Source organism: Alexandromys fortis, unplaced genomic scaffold (genome assembly GCF_014885135.2).
Source record: "Alexandromys fortis isolate MF-2015 unplaced genomic scaffold, M_Fortis_MF-2015_v1.1 scaffold_236, whole genome shotgun sequence".
Lineage (NCBI taxonomy): Eukaryota > Metazoa > Chordata > Mammalia > Rodentia > Cricetidae > Alexandromys > Alexandromys fortis.
In genome coordinates, this window is record NW_026068189.1 from 264,472 (window position 1) to 287,690 (window position 23,219).

A 23,219-nucleotide genomic window follows, 5' to 3' on the forward strand; every position below is an offset into this window, starting at 1 on the left:
AAACTTCCAGAAACAGAAAGGAGACAAATGGTTTCCTGGGGCTGTGGTTCAGATGGAGAATAACCATAAACAGGCATAAAGGATCTTAGGGGGGACGGAGAATGTCCTAAACCAGGATTGTGGTGCTAGCTCTACAAATCTGTAAGAATAAATGAACTATACATGTGCTAAATTTTAGGTATCTCAATTTTTTTTAAGGTGAAAGCTATTACTAGGCTTAAAAGAATTCTCCAGCCTTTCTGGCAATGGACCAGGGAATGACTCTGGCTGCTGAAGAAAGCAGCAGGTTCAGGGGTCAGGAAGTGAACTAGGGGTGAAGAGCAAGACCTATGTACAGACCCAATCCTGAGAGGCTGCACAGACACCACCCTAGACAGAAAGCTGGCTTCTAGACTCCCACAGTGCTCTGCTCTCTTGTGGTAAACACAGTTTTCCAAAGTCCTGCAAAATGTATTCAGGTGACTTGCAAATTGATTCTCCCTCCAAACAGAACACAAGCTCCACAAACATAGAAATTTGCACCTAGTTACTCATTGTCTAGAACCTAATCCACTCAAGAGATGAATGAATTCGCTTGTTGTCCCCTTGGAAAAACCTCTCTCTCTTGAATCTGAAGTCAAGTTAAATATGAATTCTTTCTGACGTATATCCTTCTGTCCATATTTCATTCATCAAAGTATAATTTCATCACTTCCCCCCGTCCTTCCTCCAACTCCTCCCATGGCCCCTCCCTCCATTATGCACGATGGGGGAGGGGCACAGGCACGGAGGACAAAGGACAACTTTGTGGACTCAGTCCTCTCCTTCTGTCTCTGTGGGGTTACAAGACTGAACTCAGAGCCCAGGCCTGAGCACCATGTCTTCACCATGTAAGTATCTCTCCCATGGCTTCTGCACTCCTTATAGGACCAAGGCATGATGAGCCGGGCTCTTGTGTGAGAAACCGGCACTAGATCTACATCCAGACTCTAGTTCTGCCGGCAAATGATGACAGGTAAGCCACCTTCGGTCCCTTGACTACAGAGCTACAGTGGCCGTCAGGGCTCTATGAGCTCTCTGGCTGGAGCTCCCCTGTTCATCCCATTCTGTGGTCTACACTGAACTGGCAATAGCAGCCTTGGGCTTCCACCTATGGCCTCCTCAGAGTTTATGACGGACCTACGGCATTCTACTCGTGTCTCAATGTGGTTAACAGTTTAAATCAGCAGCCTCTAACAGTTCCGATCACGTGTCCTTAGAACTCCTAACATGTACTCATGAAACATATGACCTACTGCTGTGCAAATGTACAAGTATAGAACATTTGCAAGATAGAGTAACTTCAAAAAAAGAGATTAAAAAGTCCATACAACCCAGTTCTCTATTCCAGTGACCCCACTAATCTGGCTGGTAAAGGCCCCATCAAGCACACAGCACTGCTGCACCACCTTACAGAAAGTCAAGGAAGTTCTCTAAAAGTCCCAGGAAGCATCTCACTCTGACCAGAAGAAAGGGACAGCCGTGGTGACACACTCCTGGGGCTCTCACAGGTTAAACTATGAAAAATCTCAGAGCAAGACAGGAGGGAGGCAGAGAATGGAAAATTCCCAGAATCTGAGGAGCCAAGCAATCTGGAGTTCTCAGATGATGAAACTCAAACAAGGTAGAAGACAAGATAGACCCCCAAAGATGTCCTAAGACCTGAACTTTAGAAACTGAAGTTTGCAATTTGGCCTGTGCACCCTAAAAATTTTCTATGGAAAAATTAATCCATTGAACTGCAGGCATCAGCAACCTAGTTTCACTGCAGGCAGCACTAAAATGCTGTGCCTTAGTTAACTCAAAGATTTTAGATCCAGGTCACCCTGGTAGAGGTGGGCTAGGTATCTCTCGTGAGATTTGTAACCCACATGGGTGGGCCAAGACAAAAGAGTAGAATGCACAATCTCAGGAAATCCAGATGATAAAACTCAGAGATGATGGCAGCCGTGGGCAAGCACATGGGAAAACGGGAACCCATATAGACCGCTAGTGGGACTGTGACAGGCGCAGTCTCGTAATCTGCCAGCATTAAACATCAGGGAAATTTTGTCCTAGCTATTCCACTCCTAAAGAAACACTCAAGAGAAGAGAAAAGTTTGTCTGCAAAACAACACACAAGTACTCGAAACACGGCTGTTCACAGCAGTCAGCAGTCAGCCCACGAGTACAGTGAGTAACAAAACACGGCACGTCTCCACGGTGAGTATTGGGAATACTGAAATGCAATAAGCTGAATTCATATCACAACATGAATAAAACAGCCTGAGAACAGTACCTGCCTGTGACGTGAACTAAGCACAAAAGGACACCTGCTAGATGGAGCTCGTGAAATATTTGGGACAGCGACAGAAAACGCTCAGGGACGAAATGTGGCTGGCTGACGGGCGCCACTGCCAGGCACTCATGGCTGCTCATGACTAGGGAGTTCCTTCCTTGGAAAATGAAGATCTTTAAGGTTAGATAATGGTGGCCCAGCAGGTAAAGGCACTTAGAGTCGAGCCTGACGAGCTGTCAATTCCTCAGGACCCACAAGGTAGAGAGAAAGGATGAATTTCCGCAAGTTGTGCTGTGGCATGTGTGCACATCCAAACACACAAAATAAATAAAGTTAGTAATTTTTAGTTAGACAGTGTTGCTTCTAGAACTGTTAATATGCAAATGTCAATGAGCTGCATGCTACAGAAAAGAGTGAGTTTTCTAACAGCGCATTTGTTTCAGTGAGGCAGTTAGAATCATCATCATCATCATCACCACTAATAATTTACTGACCTGCTGTTCCTGAGTGGATTCAAGAGAAGACAGTTATCAACAAAACACAGAAGCAGCGCAATAAAACCAGCAGACAATCAGCAATGCTGTATCAAGTCCTTTGTGGTTTTTATTATCACAAATGTACTCTGCCCACGTTAGATGCTCAATTAAATATATACAGTAATTTTTTAATCATTTTAAAGGAAGGGGTTAATTAAAATATAACAGGACAAGTACCAGAGAGATGACTCAGCTGGTAACGGCGCCTGATGACAAGTGTGGGAACCTGAGTTCCATCCCTAGGACCCACACAGTGGAAGGAGGAAATGTGACTTCAACAAGCTGTCCTCTGACCACAATACTTGTGCCGACACACATATATGCACTCATGTGTGTATGCACATACAAAACAAATAAAATAAAATAATTAAATATATATACACACATGCATATGTCGAACAGAACAGATAACATCACCTCACTATCAAAGCTATGATGCAGCTACTGAAGAACCACTCAAGAGCGGCAGATACTTAACATGGAAAGAAGCCTGAGCAGGAGGTGAAGCTGAAGAACACGGCAGAGAGAATGACTCTACAAACCTCCCATACACGGGCTGTGTGCAGTGTGAAAGCAACTTTTCGTCCTGGACATCACACATGTCTGTACTATGAAACTTACACGCATATATAACTGTGCAATTTGACACAACAGGAAGGCGAACGTAATAAGGACACCAAATGCCTTGCTCTGTCTCTGCATTTGCACCCACCCCACACCCACATGCATACGCCACACATCACAGACACGTACACACAAGCTTGCCAAAGTGGAGGAAAGATTGTACTGGGACTCCTAGTATCTGAAAAGACTTGGTGTGTGCCGCTGTGGCTGTGGTGGCCAGAGGAAAATCCAGGCACTATTCTTCAGGCGCTGTGGTGGTCTGAATAGGAATGGCCCCACACACTCACATATTTGAATACTTGGTCACTAGGGAGTGGCACTGTTAGGAGGTGTAGCTGTGACCTTGTTTGGAGGAATTGTATCACTGGAGTGGGCTTTGAGGTTTCAAATACTCAAGCCAGGCCCAGCACCTCTCTCTTCCTGTTGCCTCTGACACAGATGTAGAACTCTCAGCTCCTTCTCCAGCACATGTCCACCAGGATGACAAACCTCTGAACTGTGAGCCAGCCCCAATTAAATACTTTCCTTCATAAGAGTTGCTGGGATCATGGTGTCTCTTAGCAACAGAACACTGACTAAGACAAGTGTTGTCCACTTCCCTAAAGACAACGGGCTCTCACTGGGTTGAGGCTGATGGAGTAGGTTAGGCCAGCTGGCCACTGAGTCACAGCCGCCCGCCTGTCTCCTGCTCCCCAGCACTGAGATTACACGTGTGTACCACCACACCCGGATTGTATATGTGCGTCTGGGGGACCAAGCTTGGATCCTCAAGCGTGCCCAAATGAGCTCTCTCCCAAGCCCTTAATGTGTTAAACCTGAAACACATCGATTCAGCTCCTCTAGGAGCGGCTGCCAGGGAGGAAGGCAGACTGTCTGGTTTTCTCCGCAGGGTGAGGAGGGAATCCTCACCTGAGAGGGCATCAGGTCCATGGTTATCGCTACCACAACAGGGCAGACCTTTCCCTAGCAGGTATCCTAAGAAAACTAACATGAAACCAGGTGATAACTATATGCAGATTATGACATTCTCTCCACTTAGAGTATATTTCGAATTTTTCGCGATACAAGTTAAAGAAAAACAATAAAGGTGCACTCTGTATTTGACCTCTAGAATCCATCTTCCTTGATCACTCAGAAATCAGGATTAGGATCCAGGGAGGAAGGTGACTCACTGACCGCACACCTCTCTCTCCAGACCCGCCTTCCCTTCCTGTGTACTTCAGCACAGAGTGCAGATCTCATACAACTCCTGGCACGAGAACACTCGGCCCAACAGGGCAAGTCCCAGGACTTGGAAAGAGGATGTGAATTCATTCATCACTGGCTGGTTGACAATTAAAAATTAATTGACAGTGGCACACCTCTCACCTCAGACTCTTGAACAACCGAGACTACAGGTTCCGACACCATGCCCGGCTCTATGCCAGGGGTGAAGGAGCCACGGTGCCCGGCTCTATGCCATGGGGTGAAGGAGCCACAGTGCCTGGCTCTATGCCACGGGGTGAAGGAGCCACGGTGCCCGGCTCTATGCCATGGTGTGAAGGAGCCACGGTGCCCGGCTCTATATAGCCATGGTGTGAAGGGAAACAAACAAAAACAACAATGAGATCTAGAGGACATGCTCAATCTCCCTCCCACGAAAGACCATCAGTCTTCCAACTAGCCCATCTCCAACAGTCTGCGGGTATCAGGCACAAAGCCAAAGATCAGGCTGATTTCATTAGGAAGCCTACAACTTTCGAGAAACAGAGCTTAACACCAGACGTGTTCTGTGGTCTATTTCAGGATGAGATGTTTGTCCCTCACATAAACTGAACATCCACAGTGAAAGAGAGACAGCCTCTGGCCCAGACATCAGGTCCTCCTAAGACTAGGGTCCCCGCCTTCTCTGTAAGCTCTTACAGCAAAGGGCTGGACTCAGCTCAGGAGCAGGGCGGGCAGGCGGCTCAGGGCTGACAACGCCCACCAGCTCACGTGCTGAAAGGTAAAAGTTCTTCCCAAAGGGAGTGATTTTGAAATAAAGTGCACACAGCCCAGGAGGTCTGATCCTTCACCAATTCAAGCTTCCACACCTTTTCCTATATTCTACTTGTCAGGAATCCACACACACACAAACACACACACACACACACACACACGCACTCATTCAGCAAGAACAATCCCAACAACACACGAGACTAGACATTAAAAACAGAAGAAGCTGGGTGTTAGTGCACACCTTTAATCATTCAGGCAGCGGAGGCAGAAGGATCTCTGTGTTTGAGGCCAGCCTGGTCTACAGAGTGAGTTCTAGAACAGCTAGGGCTACACAGAGAAACCCTGTCTCAGAATTTTTAAAAAAAAAAAAAAGGTAAGAATAGGAGGAGGAGGAGGAGAATTATTAACAAGCCTAGTGGAACATTTCCCTGAACATTTTCAGATCAATATAATGTGGAAAGTTTTCTACACTGGAGCTGTCCCAAACTCTTCTATTATTTATGTGGATCACGCTAAGCAAAGAAACACACTAGACAAATTTCACTTACACTGCACTTTACCCTGGGGTCTGGTTCACACAGGTGTTGGTTTCTAAGTCTTCTCTGTCAATGCCAGTGTCACTGCGGGTTCAGAAAATCCCCTCCTTTGTCAGGCTTTGTGCTACAGCATTTGGAAAGGAAGTTAACTGTCTCTTTAGGCCTCAGCTCCTTTTTCTCTCAACCAAGTAGTTCTAGATTCATTTCACATCTCTTCTACCTGTGGAATGTCAATACATTGGCAGAACTTTGTCTTTTTAATTTTATTACATTTATACACTTATCGCAAGGTGTTACGTTCAGAGGACAATTTGTGAGGAGCTGGTTCTCTCCCTCCACCGTGTGGGGCCAGGGATTGGAACTCACCCAGGTTGTCGGGCTGGCAGCAAGCACCTTAGCTGCTGAACCACCAAACCAGCCCTGAGCTAATTTTCTAAGCTCTCACTGCAGTCTCAGGCCAGGCCGAGCTACTCCCCTACAGCACTGCCCTTTCCCCACTTGGCTTCCCACTTCCCCTGAGTGCCTCCTCCACTCAATCAACCAACCAATCCCTTCCAGGACCAAGTACAAGTGTTCTTCTCTAATGGAAGCTCCACCATCAGGAATTGGTCTTCCCTTCTCCCTGGCTTCCCTGACCTGCAATCATCATACCCCAAGATCGAGTAAGCTGCCACCTGACTGCCCCATGGTGTCCTCAGGGTAATCTGTCTAGTGCTAGCCAGCTTCTTTTCTGCTTGCTCCTACTCCTATCTGGCCATGATTTCAAATGTAAAAAGTACTGCCAAGTGGGACCACCTTTAGGAAAGATGAGCAAAGAGTGGGTAAGAGGTGGAGAGTAGAGCTCACTGGCAGGTGGGATGGCTCAGCAAGAAAGGGACTGCTACCAAGCTTGAGAACTTGAGCTCAATACCCAGGGCCCACGTGGTGGATGGAGAGAGAACTGATCCCAGAGGCTTGCCTCTCACTTTCAATCATGCCCTTTGCCATGTATAGGTATGTACATACACACCACATACACAATTGATTAAATGCTTAAAGAGTCATAATATAATTACTTTAAATGAAATAACTGTGCAGCCTAAGCAGCGATGAAAAGCAAATTCAAGAGAACATTTAACATTTACTCATCCTGTTTGGTAAAGCGTGGCTTTAGAGAAGAGTGTATCCTGCCTGAGACCCTGGCCCAGGACTGGCAATCCATCTCATGTATGAATGCACACAGGCTTGATTTCCATAGCTGCTGCAACCTAATTCAGAACCACAGGAGGATTACTGAGGCCTCAAGGCCAGGCAAGAACAGCCTCTTGGCACCACAAGATGTTATCATTTACAAAGTTCATGTTTGAGAAACAGAAACACACACACGAAGATCTCATGATGCTGTAAATAAATTTACAATTTTGTGTTGGGCCATGCTCATGGCTGTCCTCAGCAACACATACCACGCACAGCCTGTGGGCCACAGTTCTGAAAGGCAGGAGGGCTTTGGACATTTCCCTGTTTTAGCGACAGCTTTGCCACGTGCTCCACATCTGAGCAAGGCTCCAAAGTCCAACGCTTTCCATGACACTGTAACCAGGGTGGCAAAACTAAAGACAAGAAGTCTAGAAGACATTTTTATCAGCCTTTTTCCCAGTGGTCATTAAAGGGATGGCAGCACCTTAGATCACCCTGCAAACATCCTGGAGGACTGAGGAGGCAGGGAGGTCACCAGCAGGTAGCCAGCAATGACTACTCCTTCCCTAGACTCAGCCCCAGAAAAGAAGTGAGGGAAGACACAAGTCAGAATCTGATACGCTAGGTGCTAAAAATACCCTCCAGGCTTCAGCAGGCCCCCTCGGGACAAGGACAGGCAGGCCATGATAAGTGAGAGAATGCGGACAGACAGAGGCTGCAAAGCACAGAAACTGTCTGATGGGCTGACTAGAAGGCTCCGGAGTAAAAGCACTTGCTGCCAAGTCTGACAATTTGAGTTCAAACCCAGAAACCCACACAGTGGAAAGACAGAGCTGACTCTTGTGCTGTGGAATAAATCTCTTGCACCCTGTAAAGATTTGTCACATGAATTGATGTAATAAAACGCTTATTGGTCAATAGCCAGGCAGGAGTAGCAGGGTGACAAAGCTGAAGATGATGGGAAGGAGAAGGGCACCGCCAGATCCAAAGGGAGCAGGAGATGGATGCACCATGCTAATGAAGATACCAATCCATGTGGCAAAGGATAAATAGAAGTTAGCTAGTAACAAGCCTGAGCTATCGGCCGAGCATTTATAAATCACATTCAGCCTCTGAGTCGGTTACTGGGGACCAGGTAGTAGGCACAGGAAATGTCCGATTATACTCTTGCAAGCTGTCTTCTGATCTAACAGGTGGGGAAGGCAGAAGAGGAAGCCTATGGTCATGAAGAAGCCAGGTGGGCAGCTCTAGACTTCAGGATCATCTGTGGTGAGGACTCACAAGTTTGCCTCCATCACAAAGAACTTAGCGTCCACACCTGCAGGTCTGCAGATCAAGAGAGAGCTCGGCCATACCAGGATAAGAAGAATGCATAAAGACTTCCATGGGCAAGGTGAGCACAGTCTCACTAGACATGAGTCTCTAGGACTAAACCATATGTCTTACTCTGCTCCATATTCCCAAGCGATGATGGAGGATGAGCAGTTGCTGTGACCAGGTTCTTCAGTCCTTGCAACCTGCCTGCTGTTCCTACCAGGGTGCCTACCTTGCTACTCCAGGAGATAATTACAACTCTCTGCAGCAGCTATGTCCCCTAGAAAATACACTTAAAAAAAAGCCAAAATGAGCTGTCTCTAAACGAGCTTTGAACAAGCGCCTTCATATGCACAGTAAGCCACAGCCCTGCCTGAAGCTACTTTCCCATTGAACTTGCTGTGACCTTCCATGCCCATCCCTCCCTTGGCAGAGGAGGACTGTCACCGCACTGAGAGAGGCAGCAGCAGCTGACACTCCATGCTGTGAGCCCAGGGCTTTTCTCAGCAGGATGCGCCAACTCTGGCCATTACTGGTACAATAACTCAAAGATCACTAGGCATGACCGTATCTGCAGCCCAGTCTAGAGGCCAATGCAACTCTGAGACTCAGAATATACTTACTGTAAGGAACAAGAGTCCACAACTTCTTCTAAGTCCTACCCTGGTTTGGGTCAGTTTGTCTGTCCAAAGTCACCTTCAGTGGAGTCACTAACCAAAAATTTGGAATCTGTTCTTTTCTCTTTTCTGAGGAGAAAATGCTCAAAAAGCACATGGAGGCTATCTCAAAGAAGGCTGACAACAAGGAAGGGACAGCGGGCTCTGGGCTCTGACCCAGACTCCCTCTGAGATTGACAGCTGCTGATCCTATTAATGGACCTCCAGCGCCCTTCTTACATTCCATGGCTGTAATCCAAGCTACCAGAAAGCTTTAATGAGAGCAGTCAATAAACCGTAAGGGCGGGGCTGGGGAGTGGAGACTGTAGTGTGCAAGAAGGAAATGAAGTGGGTGCGGGATTGCTGGTGGGGCCTCAGGGGTGTCTGGGTCTGCTGTTATGAAGTCACGTGACTGGTGCACAGCACGAATGCTCACTTTTTAACTCAGCACGGCTTCATAACAACACAGTTATTTCCCACTGTAAGCTTCCTGGTGCTCTATACAGACATCCTTCTGCATCCATGAAAACTCCTCAATACACAAAGACTCAGGTCCCTGGGATAAAATGTCACAACAGCCTGGCCCAACTCCATAGGCTGAAGCAGAACTGCCTCAAACTCCAGAACAGTTTGGGCCATACAGCCATTTCCAGGCCATCATGGTTATAGGATAAAACTTTGTCTCAGAAAAACAAAAAAAATGGCCTTGCCATCAAGAATGACAATCCAAATTTGATCCCCAAGACCTATGTAGTAGAAGGAGAGAACCAACTCTCACAAGGTACCCTCCAATGTTCACACGTGTGTCATTCCATGGTGTGGACCACGCATGCACACACATGCATAAAATGAATAAAGATGATTGCATTTATAGTGAGGTTTGTTTATGTTATGTGTATTGAGTGTTTCACCTGCGTGTACACTTGTGACGCACATGCAGTCTCAGTGGCTGTGGAAATCAGAAGCCACATCTGGTCACCTGGAACTGGAGCTATGGGCCACCATGTGGGTCCTCAGCAAGAGCAACGAGTGTTCTTAACCACTAAAGCAACTCTCCAGCCTCCAATAAAAATAGTTGTAAAAGAAATGAAAACCAAAACACAATAGCATCTGCATATAACCTGGTCACTGCCTCTCATATACTTTAACCACTTGTCTGCTGTGAAACAATCCTCTTCTTGTACACTGTAAAGATCTGTCACTGGAATTGGTTTAATAAAACACTCATTGGCCTGTAGCCAAGCAGGAAGTATAGGTGGGGTAACCAAACTAAGGATGATGGGAAGGAAAAGGGCAGAGTCAGGAGTCTCCAGCCAGATGCAGAGGAAGAAGGGCATGAACGTACCATGCTAATAAAGGTACCACAAAAGAGAGTGTAAATAGGAATATGGGTTAACTTAAAATCTAAGAGCTAGTTAGTAATAAACCTGAGCTATTGACCAAGTATTTACAATTAATATAAGCCTCAGAGTGGTAATTTAGGAACAGGTAATCAGAACAAGAAACTTCTACCTACAACTATCTTACTTATCATACCTGCTACAATGTGCATGATATGTAAGTTATACAGGTTAGGGAACTGTAACAAAGAAACAAGTCTGTACATGTGGGTACAGATATAGTTTTCCATCTCAGGCTTGGCTGCCTCTGAAAGTGTGGGACCTGCAGGTATGGCGGGCTGAGTATGCTCAGGTTTAAAATCATTAATGTTCAGAAGACAACTCGGTCAGTACAGTGCTCACCACACAAGCGTGAAGATCTGAGTTTGGCTGCCCATAAAAATAAAAAATAATAAAAATAAAACAAAAAACCCAAACACGGGGCTGAAGACATGGCTCAGCTAAGAGCACATGTTGCACTTGCAGAGAACACAGGTTCAGTTCCCAACAAGCACATACTGGCTCACAACCATCCTTAACTTCAGTTCCAGGGGATCCAACACCATGAGCACCAGGCCTGTACATGGCACATAAACATACACTTAGATAAAGCACATACAATTTAATAAAAGTCAGGTGGTGGCACACACCTTTAATCCCAGCACTCAGGAGGCAGAGGCAGGCAGACCTCTATATTCAAGGTCAACCTGGTGTACACAGAGTGAGTTCCAGGTTGGCGCCAGGGCTACACAAAAAACCCTGTCTCCAAAAAAAAAAAAAAAAAAAGAAAGAAAGAAAAAAGAAAAGAAAAATGAAACCACTAAAGTGGACCTCTGTCCCCCGCCATGAAAACCAAACAAATACCACCAGTTTGTAAAATGGAAGCACATGGTGGAGATGGTGCCCTGTAAAGCTGGTTTGGGTAGATCTAGGACTGAGAACTAAGAATTCCTCACTTACTGGCCTAGCACTTCAGCTGTCTGAAGTTAAGGATGATTTCGGTCAAGCAAATGCAAAGCCCCCAAGAGCCCACCACACTCAGACACAGCCCAGCCTAAGATGAAAAACTACATCTGTACCCATATGCACAGACTGTTTAAGTCTGGTTTTAAATGGCGATGGCCATATTGATGATGAGAACCATATTTCACCTCACTAGAATGTTTTCTGAAACAGTGATATCATGCTGGAGACCACATAGTTCCTTAACTTTCAAAGGACAACTTGAAACACCCTAGAAACTGCTACAGTGTCGCCAAGGACCCCTTGCAGCCTGCTTGAGACCCAGCTTAGCTACACTCTGTGTGGCACTCATGTCCTTTGGATCCAGCACCACCCTATCTTTCTAGGAAGAAAAGCTCAGAGAGCATTTTGGGTTTTGATCACAAATAGTCCCATTTCACATGTCACTCCCCAACTCATGCATTAACAGGGAACGCAATAAAAGCTAGCCAGTCAGTTGACAGTGACATTAAATAACTTGCAGGAAACCGGAGCACAGCCTGGCGCCTAAGAACCATTTGATGAGCATTCCCTGCACTCACGGAGTAAGTATCTGAGCACTACAGTGTGGGAGCACTCTCCTAACTCAGCACTCCTCTCACCCTGGGCAAAACGAAGCCCTAGGTTCCACTCTCCTCCAGAAACCTTGGCCTTCCCAGCCCAGTCTAGCTGCCATGCTTTGCTCGGGCCTCTGAAATGCCCACTTTCTCCTGCCAAAAGCTTGCCTACCTTTAAGGTCTAGCTCCAGCTCCATCAATGCCAGAAAGTTCTGGGCCCAGGCATTCTGTTCCTGCCACACTCTAACTACTTAGCTATAATATTTAACACAGAGAGATGTGTGTAAGTCGCATCTGTTCTCAAAACAAGAAATAGTTTTTTTCTTTCCTAAACCATCTAAATGCCTTTTTTCAAAAAAATAAAAATTTTAAGATGGGTGAATACATCTTAACTCACCTCACCTATATCCATCTTAGATCTCTAGAGAAATCCAGGAGAAAGCGGGAAGGAGAAGTGTAAAGAAAGAACAGAAATAACTTTCAAGTCCCATACATGCTAGGATTTAGAGGTGTAACTTGACCAGGAAGCTATCTTTTGCAATCAGAGGTTTCTCTCCCACCCTCCAGTTCCCGAATAACCATTCAGAGGCTTAATATTACTTATAAATGTTTGGCCGGTGGCTCAGGCTTACTACTAGCTAGCTTTTACATTTAAATGAACCCATATTTCTTATCTATGCTTTACCATGTAGTTCATGGCTTGTTGCCTCATTTTCTACATGTCTTGCTTCCTCAGCAGTTGGCTGGCATCTCACAGACCCTTCTCCTGTATCTCTACTTGGATTTCCCACCTGGTTCTATCCTGCCTTGCCATAGGCCAAAACAGCTTTATTTATCAACCAATGAGAGCAACACATATTCACAGCATACAGAAAGACTGTCCCACAGCAGTCTCCCCACACACACACACACACACCCATGTGGCCACTTCTGTTCTTCCAGAGGATGATGCACAGCTTGTAAAGTCTGGGCTGAGTGCCGAGTTTGTAAGACTTGCATACTTTAACACCCGAAGGGAGTAACCCAAAGGGAAGGAAGGACTTTAAGTGTCTCATCTATCTAATGCAGTTTAGAAACTTTTTCTGACTAATAACAATTTGGGGGCAAGTCAAGAGAGTAAAAGGCTCACCACAGAACAGCAGGATTTAACTGCATGTCCAGAGGACTTGTACTGGTATGCAGTACCCCTCCACCCCACCCACCCCCAAAAAAACAGTAGCTCACACAGCCCATTAGCTACGGCTCCTCGCAATTCAGAATGTCAGCCCTCAGCTGAGAGGTCAGGAGAGCCAAGCTCCTTCCTCCTGTATCCCTGGAGACAATCAGGACCAGAGCAGCTAAGAAGGATGGCAGGTGGCCTTCAGAGCCTCCTGCCATACTCTGGGATAACACTATCAAGAGAAATTTCCTTAGAAAACTCAAATATCTTTAATTTCAGAAAAGGAGCAGGCTGGATTCTAAACAAACAAAATAACAAAGCATTCTTGAATAGTCATAATACAACTTTAGCAGAGATTCTTTGGTGCTAGTCAAGTAACAGGTTCACTGCTGTCTCCTGATCTCTTCCTGGGTGATTGATTCTACTCTATCAGGTTGACAATCAAACTAGATACCACATTTGCAACAATTAAATAATCTTCAATTCTTAACAACGTTTAGGATGGGTGTTACTCTGGTTAGTTTTTTGTCAATTTGACACAAGGTGGGGTCATTCAAGGAGGAGGAATCCCTACTGAGAAAACGCCCCCATCAGTCTGGCCTGCAGATGAGCCTATAGGGTATTTTCTTGATTGGCTGGTGTAGGAGGGCCCAGCCTACTGTAGGCAGTGCCATCTCTGGGCAGGTGATCCTGGGGTGTATGAGAAAGCAAACCGAGCAAGCCAGTAAGAAACATTCCTCATGGCTTTTGCTACAGGCCTGCCTGAGTTCCTGCTTTGGCCTATTTCAATGAACTGTGACTTGGGATATATAAATTAAAAGAACCCTCTCCCCCCAAGTTGCTTTTGGTGTCTTTATCACAGGAATGCAAAGCACCTATTCTATGGGTGTCAAGGTAGTGTTATCAGCCAACCAGTTCCTATCTTCCAGATCTGTTAGACAGGAAGCTGATGTCAATGTAGTTATCAGCCAACCAGTACCCACCTTACAGATTCGTTAGACAGGATGATGTTCATGGTCAGACCCTCATCCAGCTTCATCACCAAGAAAGCACTTTCCAGCAGGCAGCATTTCTACCAATTCATTTCACAGCGGTCCTGTTCATAACAGTACAGGGCTTTAGGGCACAGCCGTCCTGTTCATACCAGTATAGGGTTTTAGGGCACATTCAAAGGGGAGAGTGTTTTTAACTTAAAAGGGAATCTTGGTATAGAGTGAGGGTTGTTGCTGTTTTTACGTTTGTTTTATTTTTTGAGACAGTGTTTCTTTTTGTAACCTGGGTATCCTGGAACTCACTCTGTAGAGGAGGCTGGCTGCAAACTCACAGAGACTGGGCTGCCTCTGCCTCCTGAGTCCTGGGATTAAAGGTGTGTGCCACCATTTTTTGCTTTTGTTTTTGTTTTTCTAGAAAAAAGCAAATTAAAGAAAGAGATAAAACAGCCACCTCAAACAAAAGCAAGCAAGAGACACTTAATAACCGGCCAAATATAACTGTGCAGTTATAAAAGCACTGGATCCTTCTGGACAGGAAAGGGGTTTAGAAACCCAAGAACAAATAAAAAGGAAGTCTTCATCTGCAAAGCATGGGCAATATAGTTGACAAATAAGCAAGAGGCCATAATTTAAGACAAGCATGGTCTGGCGAAGTGAACTGTGGCTAAGGGGAAGAAGGACCAGCTCTTTCAATAAGGGAGAGCCCAGACTCCTCAGGAGCCAGAGCACATAACCACTGTTAGACACAAGAAAGAGTTCAACAGAGCTAAAGAAGTTCCAGTCCCCACGGCCAAAAGAGCAACTGCTGGGAAAGGAGTCTGCTGAGTCTGTCCCAGCATGAAGGGGATGTGGGGACACAGCAAGGAACGGCAAGTGTGGGAGGAACCCTGGGAGGAAACCTGAAGAGGCGTTGGGTATTTGGGCATTGGTCTCTAGACAGCAGAGCCCTTGAGGCTCCTGCGACTCCAGGGGATGCATGGCCAAGTGCACTGAAGAGCCTACTTGGCCTAGTGCAACACTAGCTGGAAACTCTTTACCAAGCCAGACAGGAGTGCTGTGTGAGAGACAGGCTGGACAGAAAGGAAGGGAGGCTTGAAGGAATTAACAGGTCGCATTTTCTTTATGTTCTTCTGCTATCTTCAAATAGGTACACACTCCTAAAACAGCAAGAGACTACAGATTCCTTAGGAAAAGGAGCATATTGCTAATCGGGCCGTCCGTGTATGTTGAGGGGAAAGACCATGTGAGGCATAGAAATTAACCTGAGAATTTTACTATGGGTGGTTATGCCTTAAGGCTAATCATGACCAAAGAGGTCATCTCACCATCTTCATTCCACCCATTGGAAAATAAAAAAGGGGGCTGGAGAGATGGCTCAGTGGTTAAGAGCATTGGTTGCTCTTCCAGAGGTTCTGAGTTCAATTCCCAGCAGCCACATGGTGGCTCACAACCATCTGTAGTGAGATTTGGTGCCTTCCTCTGGCATGCAGGCATACATGGAGGCAGAATGTTGTATACATAATAAATAAATAAATCTTAAAAAAAAACCAAAGGATAATGAGATTAGTGGCAATAAAAGAGTCCTTAAGTGTTTGTTTAATGAAAAGAAAAAGAAAAAGAAAAAGAAAAAAGGCCAGGCATGGCAAGATGGCTCAGCAAATATAGGAGCTTGCTGCCAAGCCTGATAACCTGAGTTCAATCCCAGGGAACCACATAATGAAAAGAAAGAACCTGCAAGTTGTCCTCTTACCCAGAAATGACTGCAATCCCTCTGCAGAGTTTACTTCCCATACCTCTTCCCCTACCCAAATCTTGGGACAGAACCTAAGCTTTGCACAGGCTTGACAAGCAAGCACTGAGCTACATCTCCAATCCTGACTGTGCAAACAAAGTGACAGTGAGTTAAGGGGACACACCCAGCCTTCAGGGAACTTAACGACAATTGAGAGTACCCTAGGAATACCAGGACTGTGTGCTGAACCACCAGGTCTCCGCTCTTTCAGACATCTGTTAGATGATGCTATTGCACTGTTCGGCCCAAAACATTACAGTCACTTTACAGTCACTAAAGTTGAAACAAAAGCAATCATATTTTTCTTCACGTATACATTCATTTTCTCCTATTATGTGTAATCATTTCTACAAAAACCCTCTGTATTATAACCTATACCTATACATGATAATTTGCACTCCTGTAAGTACAGACGAATCTAATCTAACAGACGTAGCAGACAAATACAGAAACACAAAGCCTCGAGCATCGGTCCCATGAGTCACTGTCACTGTGGCCACAGCGTAGGCCACCAAACAGTGAGACTTCACAGAGCAGCATGGGGTCCCCGGCAGCGAGGAGTGTTGACAGGCAGGAAGAAAGGACCCTGAATTTCAGTAGCAGAGATGATGGTTCGGGGGTTAACAGCACCTACTGCTCTTGCAAGGGACCTGGGTTTGATCAACATCCACATGCAGTTCACAATCATCCATAACCCCAATTAGTGGCAATCCAATGACCTCTTCTGACCTCCAAGGGCACCAGGTACACATGTGGTACACACACATGCAGGCAAAAACTCATACGCACAAAATAAAAACAAATCTCGTAAAACTGTTTTTTAGTAGAAAGATGTTATGATTGGGATGTAAAAATGTCTCCACAAGCGTTCAACACTTGGTCCCCACCTGGTGGGGCTGTGTGGAGGGTGCAAAGCCTTTAGGAGGGAGGCCTAGCTAGAGGAAATGGGTTTCTGATAGGCGGGCCTTAAATGCTAGGGCCTTGCCTCTCTTTCTAGTCCATCTCCCTTTTCCTCCTCCTTCCTAGTTCACTGAAATATAAGCAAACCACTAGTGTGGGAGGCCCTTCTGTCTGTGTGTTGCTTTTATGGGTTAATGAATAAAGAACTACTTTGAGCCTATAGCAGGGAATAACAGAACTAGGCAGGGCTGTATGCTGGGAGAAAGAAGGCGGAGTCAGAGAGAAGCCATAGAACTGCTGGAGATAGACGCTGGGAACTTTAGCCGGCAAGCCACAGCCACGTGGCGATACACAGATTAATAGAAATGGGTTAAATTAATATGTAAGAGTTAGCCAATAAGAAGCTAGAGCTAAGGGAACAAGCAGAGTTTTAATTTCTGTGTGGTTATTTTGGTTCTGGGCAACCAGGACGAACAAGCGGCTTCCTCCTCTAATAGACCACAGCAGCTCTGACACACTGCACTACCGCCGCCATGCCCCACACAACGGACTATGTATCCTTTGAGTTGTAAGCCACAGTAGACACTGCTTCTTGCAGATATTTAATCACAAAGAGGGAATATGGTCAAGATAAACAACAGCAACTGGGCGTGGTGGCACACACCTTTAATCCCAGCACATCTCGCAAGCACATCTCTGAGCTTGACACTAACCTGGTCTAGAGACCAAGTTCCAGGACAGCCAGGGTTACAGCAAAGAACCCCTGTCTAAAAACTCAGAAGTGAACATGGGGACTACAATTACAGCAATGTTCTGTACTCCCAAAAACCGCTAAGAAAAGGGAAATCAGGCCTGATGTTTGAAACCTAGCCAACTGCTCAGGGCTAGTGAGGTCACGAATCTTGAAGGAGAACCTACAACCACCCCCTTACTAAACCAGCGTAATTCTAACTGCATTCTAAACATTTGTTCACATACCCACACATAAGTTAGTTCTCAGCCCTCAACAAGGAAACTTCTTTTTGCAACAGACAGAGACCATTACAAAAACCACAGCCAATCAAAATACAGAACTGTAAACCCACTCCCAATAGATATGTCGACCAAACTTTCCTGCACCAAAGGCTCAGGGAGCATGGCAGAAGAGGGGCTGGAAACACTTTAAGGGCCAGAGGACCAGGGAATTTGCTGGAACATTGTGTCTCCCAGGAATGTCAGAAGCTACACCATAAAGTCTCACCAGCATGACTGCCTGAACATGAGCAGGCCAGGAGCAGCAGCAATATTGTAATAATACTACTAGACTGGATGGGAGAAAGCCCACAAAGCACCAGCCTTGCACAAAGAGCTACAAGCAACTGAAGAGTACTGAGAGGAGGAGGTACAGTCTTCTTCAGGGCACAGCAAGCCAATTGGTTATCCGATAACAAATAATCAGTCTGAAGACATACATCCAAATAATTACACACAGTGAGCTTACTACAGTCAGCAATATATATGTATATATATGTGTGTGTGTGTGTGTTGTATGTGTGTACATACACATATGCATGCTACAGCAATTAATGAAAGAGAACAAAGAAGAGGACATGGGAAGGTCTGGAGGGAAGAAAGGGAAGGGAATGATATAATTATAATCTCAAAAAAATAAAAGAAGTAAAAAAAAATTGTTATGAAATTCATTGTTTTACCACCAAAAAAGGAAAATGAAAAAAGTTATGCATAGCAATGTGTATATCATTGCTCCGTTAGCCAATCTACAGCATATACATCTTTGAATAAATTGCTCATGAGAAACATCATCTCATATGTTCATTTAAAAGAAGACTGTGTGTGTGTTATACCTGAGTGTGTAGGTGTGCATGCACATGCAGAGGCCACAGCAGGACTCATCAGGTGTCTTCCCTGCCTCACACTTCACCACATCGCCATCAGCTATCACCTTGAACCGGAGACTCACCATCCAACTAGGCTAACTGACCGCCAAGCTCTTGGGACTCACCTGTCTCTACCCTCCCAATCCTGGGGCTAGGAATACAGGAGATTCTAACTCGGGTCCTAATGCTTGCAGAGCAAGAACTCTTACCCACTGGGCTGTCTCCAACGCCTACCTAAAGGCCTTTTCTCCCAAAAACGTATTCTACATTTGCGCATGCTTGGTGTTTTCGTTTTGTTTGAAGATTTTTGATGGATGCTTCAGACCCAACTGTTTAGAGAACAAGCAGAGAAATGCGTCTGATTCTGAACCTCAGAGACCACAAGGGCAAAGGAAAGAAAACTCAAATGATTCCTGCAGGTAGGTGAGACAGGTCACTGATGACCAATGTCCACCTGTTCTTACCTGCTGGGCCATCTCTCCAGACTCTGCAAACTGACTTTGGAAAATACAATTTACCAGGGTCCTTAGATTATAACTTCCTAAGGACATTCAGATGTGAGAATGATAAACTCGTTTCATCCAGTGATGGAGAATCTTGGCTGCAGGCAGAACTTCCTTGACAGATGTTAGAAAAGCAGCAAAGCGCACATACGGTCTGTGACAGTATTTCCAGATGCCTAGCATATGAGCCAGCTCTCTGAAGAAGAAAACCTTGATGTAAGCAGTGCCACCAAAGTTGGTGCACAGATGTAAAGGTGCAGAAGCACACACGCGCTGAGCCTTCTTGGGTGGGTACATTTTCTGCTGATGCCATGGCGGGAAATGTACCAGAAATCCTATAGGGAGCTGCAGGCCATTGGCGCTGGACTGAGGCTGCATCACTGGCCCTCTTATTCTGAGGTGTCCAGCTTTTTAGACTGCACAGCTATTGTTCCTCCAGCTCTCCAGTCCACAGACAACCATTGTGGGGTTATTCAGCCTTGAGTCATGTAAGCAAATCTAATAAACTCTCCTTAAAATAATTATGTATATTCTATTCTGCAGACTATCCAAAGGGCATCTAATTACATATACTCTATTCTGCTCTCCTTTGGAGAACGAATACATTTGTTTTGATAAATGCCCGTGAAATTCAGCATTCTCAAAGAACTAACTTCACTGTGAGTTATTCTGAAGAGGACTAAGGAGCTGGAAGACCCTGCACCATGCTTTCCACTACACTTGAATCTCTTCCCAGAGAGGGCTTTTATCATCTTGTTTAGCTCCTTCTCTGTCACTGTGACAAAACACATTGATGAAGTAGAATAAAGCAGGAAAACATTTTTTTTTGGGGGGGGGGACAGGTTTCTCTGTGTAGTCCTAGCTGTCCTGGAACTCACTCTGTAGACCAGACTGGCCCCAAACTCAGAGATCCTCCTGTCTCTGTCTCCAAAATGTTGGGAAAAAGGCATACACTACCATGCCTGGCTGATTTATTTATTCATTTAGTGGTTTACTTAAAACACTGCCTGTATTAGCTTTTGGACAAGCATAACTTCACTTGTTACCTGAAACAATAGTTAAATTTTACAAGAGGATTATTTAATAGAATGACCTGGAGAAAAGGCTAAAACACTGGTTGTTGCCCTTAACCTGCTGACTGCCACACACACATCTGTAAAATCTTTCTTGCGTGCTCACCCTACCTGCGGTTTTAGGGTATAGAATAAGAATACAAAGTGGACCTGGGACAGAAGGCTCCCGGGGGCTGTTCTAGCTTCGGTTCACCAGTGACAGCTCCCATTGGTGTCAGTTTCTATCCCAGAAAGATTCCCACAGCTCTGACAAAGCAACTTCAAGGGGAAAGGGTAGATGATATAGATATGAATAATTTGCATTGGTATGGATTTTAAGGTCAATTTTGTTATATGTATATGTATTTCTGATCTTGATTAAGGTATTGTGATTGTGTAGTTCATTTAAAAATGTAATGTATAATTAGGAAATATAGGTTGTTAATGGATAATCATCGATAATAGTCAAGCTTGTAGTCATGTTAGTTAGATTTTCTAGATGTGCATAGATACATTTCAGATAGGCATTCTTCATATCTTTCAAAGACTACAGAAGATAGCATTTAATGTTTTAATAACTTAGGACTTTTCATGACAATGAGACACGTCTGCTCCTGGCAGCACCAATCTACTTCAAGAGGAAGATGGGCATTGAAGAGGCTCCTTATGGAGTTTGATAGCCATTTGGGCAAGAAACTGCTCTTGCCTGGACTGATGCATATACTGGGCATAGAGAACCCTCAGAGAGAGGACTGCTGAACTTGCCTAAAGGTGAGATGGTCTTTTGGAGTTCCTGATTCATGAAAGAGTCTGCAAGACATTCTGCAGGACACAGCAGAAAGTGACAGAACTGCCTTTGAAATTTCCTGCTTCATGGAAATGTCTGCTGGAAACTATGGGCCTGTAGGCTGAAGATGGATGCCCCAATGGTACTGAGGAACTTTGGGTGACTGTCCAGGCAGCGAGTTGTCTCTGTCATTTCTAGAGTTTTGGAAGTTGCTTACTTCTTGTTTGCTTAGGTAATATTATATCCTTCTGGAGTCTTTGATTTGGAGTTGAAGAATGGCTAGCTAGTTATAGTTTTCCTTAGTTATGATAAAAGATAAAGTAGATATAAATGTTGTAATTGTAATTCTTGCTTGATAACTGTTTTGTTATATGTAATTTTACTATGTTAAAGTGAAAGCCTTTCTTTTTTTGTTTAAAACAGAAAAGGGGGAAATGATGGAGGAGGGTCATCTGTCTATCTGTTGCTTTCAGTGGTTAATTAATAAAGAAACTGCTTGGCCTGACAGGTCAGAACATAGGTGGGTGGAGTAGACAGAACAGAATTCTGGGAGAAAGAAAGCAGAGTCAGAGAAACACTACGGAGCCAGCGCCAGGTCAGACATGCTGAATCTTTCCTGGTAAGCCACCACCTTGTGGTGTTACACAGATTATTAGAAATGAGTTAATCAAGATATGGAGTTAGCCAGTAAGAGGCTAGAGCTAATGGGCCAAGCAGTGTTTAAAAGAATACAGTTTCCGTGTTATTATTTCCGGGGCTAAGCTAGCCGTGCAGGAGCTGGGCGGGAACGCAGTCCGCCGCTCCTACTACAGGTAGACATTTGGCTTACAGTTCCAGGTGACAGTCCATCATTAAGGGGAAATCAAGGCAGAAACTTACAACATCACATCAAGTCAGAGCATGAGGAGAAAGAGCACACATGTCCTTGCTTTGTTTCTTTGTTTTCATCCAGCTTTCTCCTGTCTCACATAGTTCAGGATCTGTCCGGGGAATGGTGCCCATAGGCCCTCAGACATCAATAAACAATGTAGACAATCTCCTATAGACAAGCTCACAGGCCAACCAAACCCAGGCAATTCCTCAACTCTGGTGATTCTAGGTTGCACCAAACTGCCGATCTGAAAACTAACCATCAGCTGGTGTACTCTCTAGTCCCAGCATCTGGGAGGCAGAGGCAGGCGGATCCTGTGAGTTTGAGGTCAGTCTGGTCTGCAGAGTAAATTCCAGGCCAGTCACAGGTACACAGAGAGACTTTGCCTCAAAGTAATCATCACACCTCTTCAAACATTCCCTTTAAAAGAACATAATGTAAGCCATAAGATCCACCCACTAAGCAAGTAATTTAGATTACAGGCCTCGGTTGTGTAGCTGCCACTTGCTAATTCTAGAATACTTCAGTGGTGTGGAGAATTGTCTGTATTCTGTCAATCATGTTATAAATAAATGCTGATTGGCCAGGTAGGAAGTATAGGTGGGAAAACCAGACAGGAAATAGAAATGATGTAATGAGAACAGGAAAATTCTGGGAAGGAGGAAGTTGATTTCCTCCCATTCCTGTCCAGATCACCAAAGCAGCAGGATGTGACCTGCCCCACTGAAGAAAGGTACTGAGCCATATGGCTAACATAGATCAGAAAAATGGGTTAATCAAGATATGAAAATCAGCCAGTGAGAGGCTAGAGCTAATGGGCCAATCAGCTTATAATTTATGGAGACCTATGTGTGATTTTCTTTGGGGTTAAACAGTTGTGGGGCACCAGGAGGAACAAAAAACCCCAACAACAAGCAGGCCTGGCCCTCCATATTACACTTCAGCATTTAAAAAAGAAACTTATCCCACCAATAGCCATGCCCCATCACCTCCCCAGTTCCTGGCAAACCCCAATACAACTGTAATCCATCCTCAGGCTACTCTGTCACTGAGGGGGTGGGGATGGGAGGGATACAGAGCATTCACTCCTAAGTCACAGGATCCATAAGAACCGGCTTGTCTGCTGCGCGGCCACTGTGTGCTGAGGAAAACAAGGATGCTTGCTTCTCTGGAATTACTCCCTGCACTGTACAGTAAAATCCAAACCAACAGTCAGATTCAGCTTGCTTTTTT

General features: G+C 45.2%; 1 protein-coding gene and 1 long non-coding RNA gene across 2 annotated transcripts in view; one reads left to right on the forward strand and one right to left on the reverse strand.

The window, feature by feature from the left end:
* Positions 1 to 23,219, reverse strand: part of Clasp1 (cytoplasmic linker associated protein 1) — a 226,896-nt gene that overhangs the window by 134,099 nt on the left and 69,578 nt on the right. The gene's annotated exons all lie outside the window — the stretch shown is intronic.
* LOC126492810 (uncharacterized) lies at positions 767 to 2,866 on the forward strand. Its single transcript, XR_007589684.1, has 3 exons — positions 767 to 869; positions 2,077 to 2,220; positions 2,740 to 2,866. It is a non-coding gene; the product is annotated as an uncharacterized lncRNA (long non-coding RNA).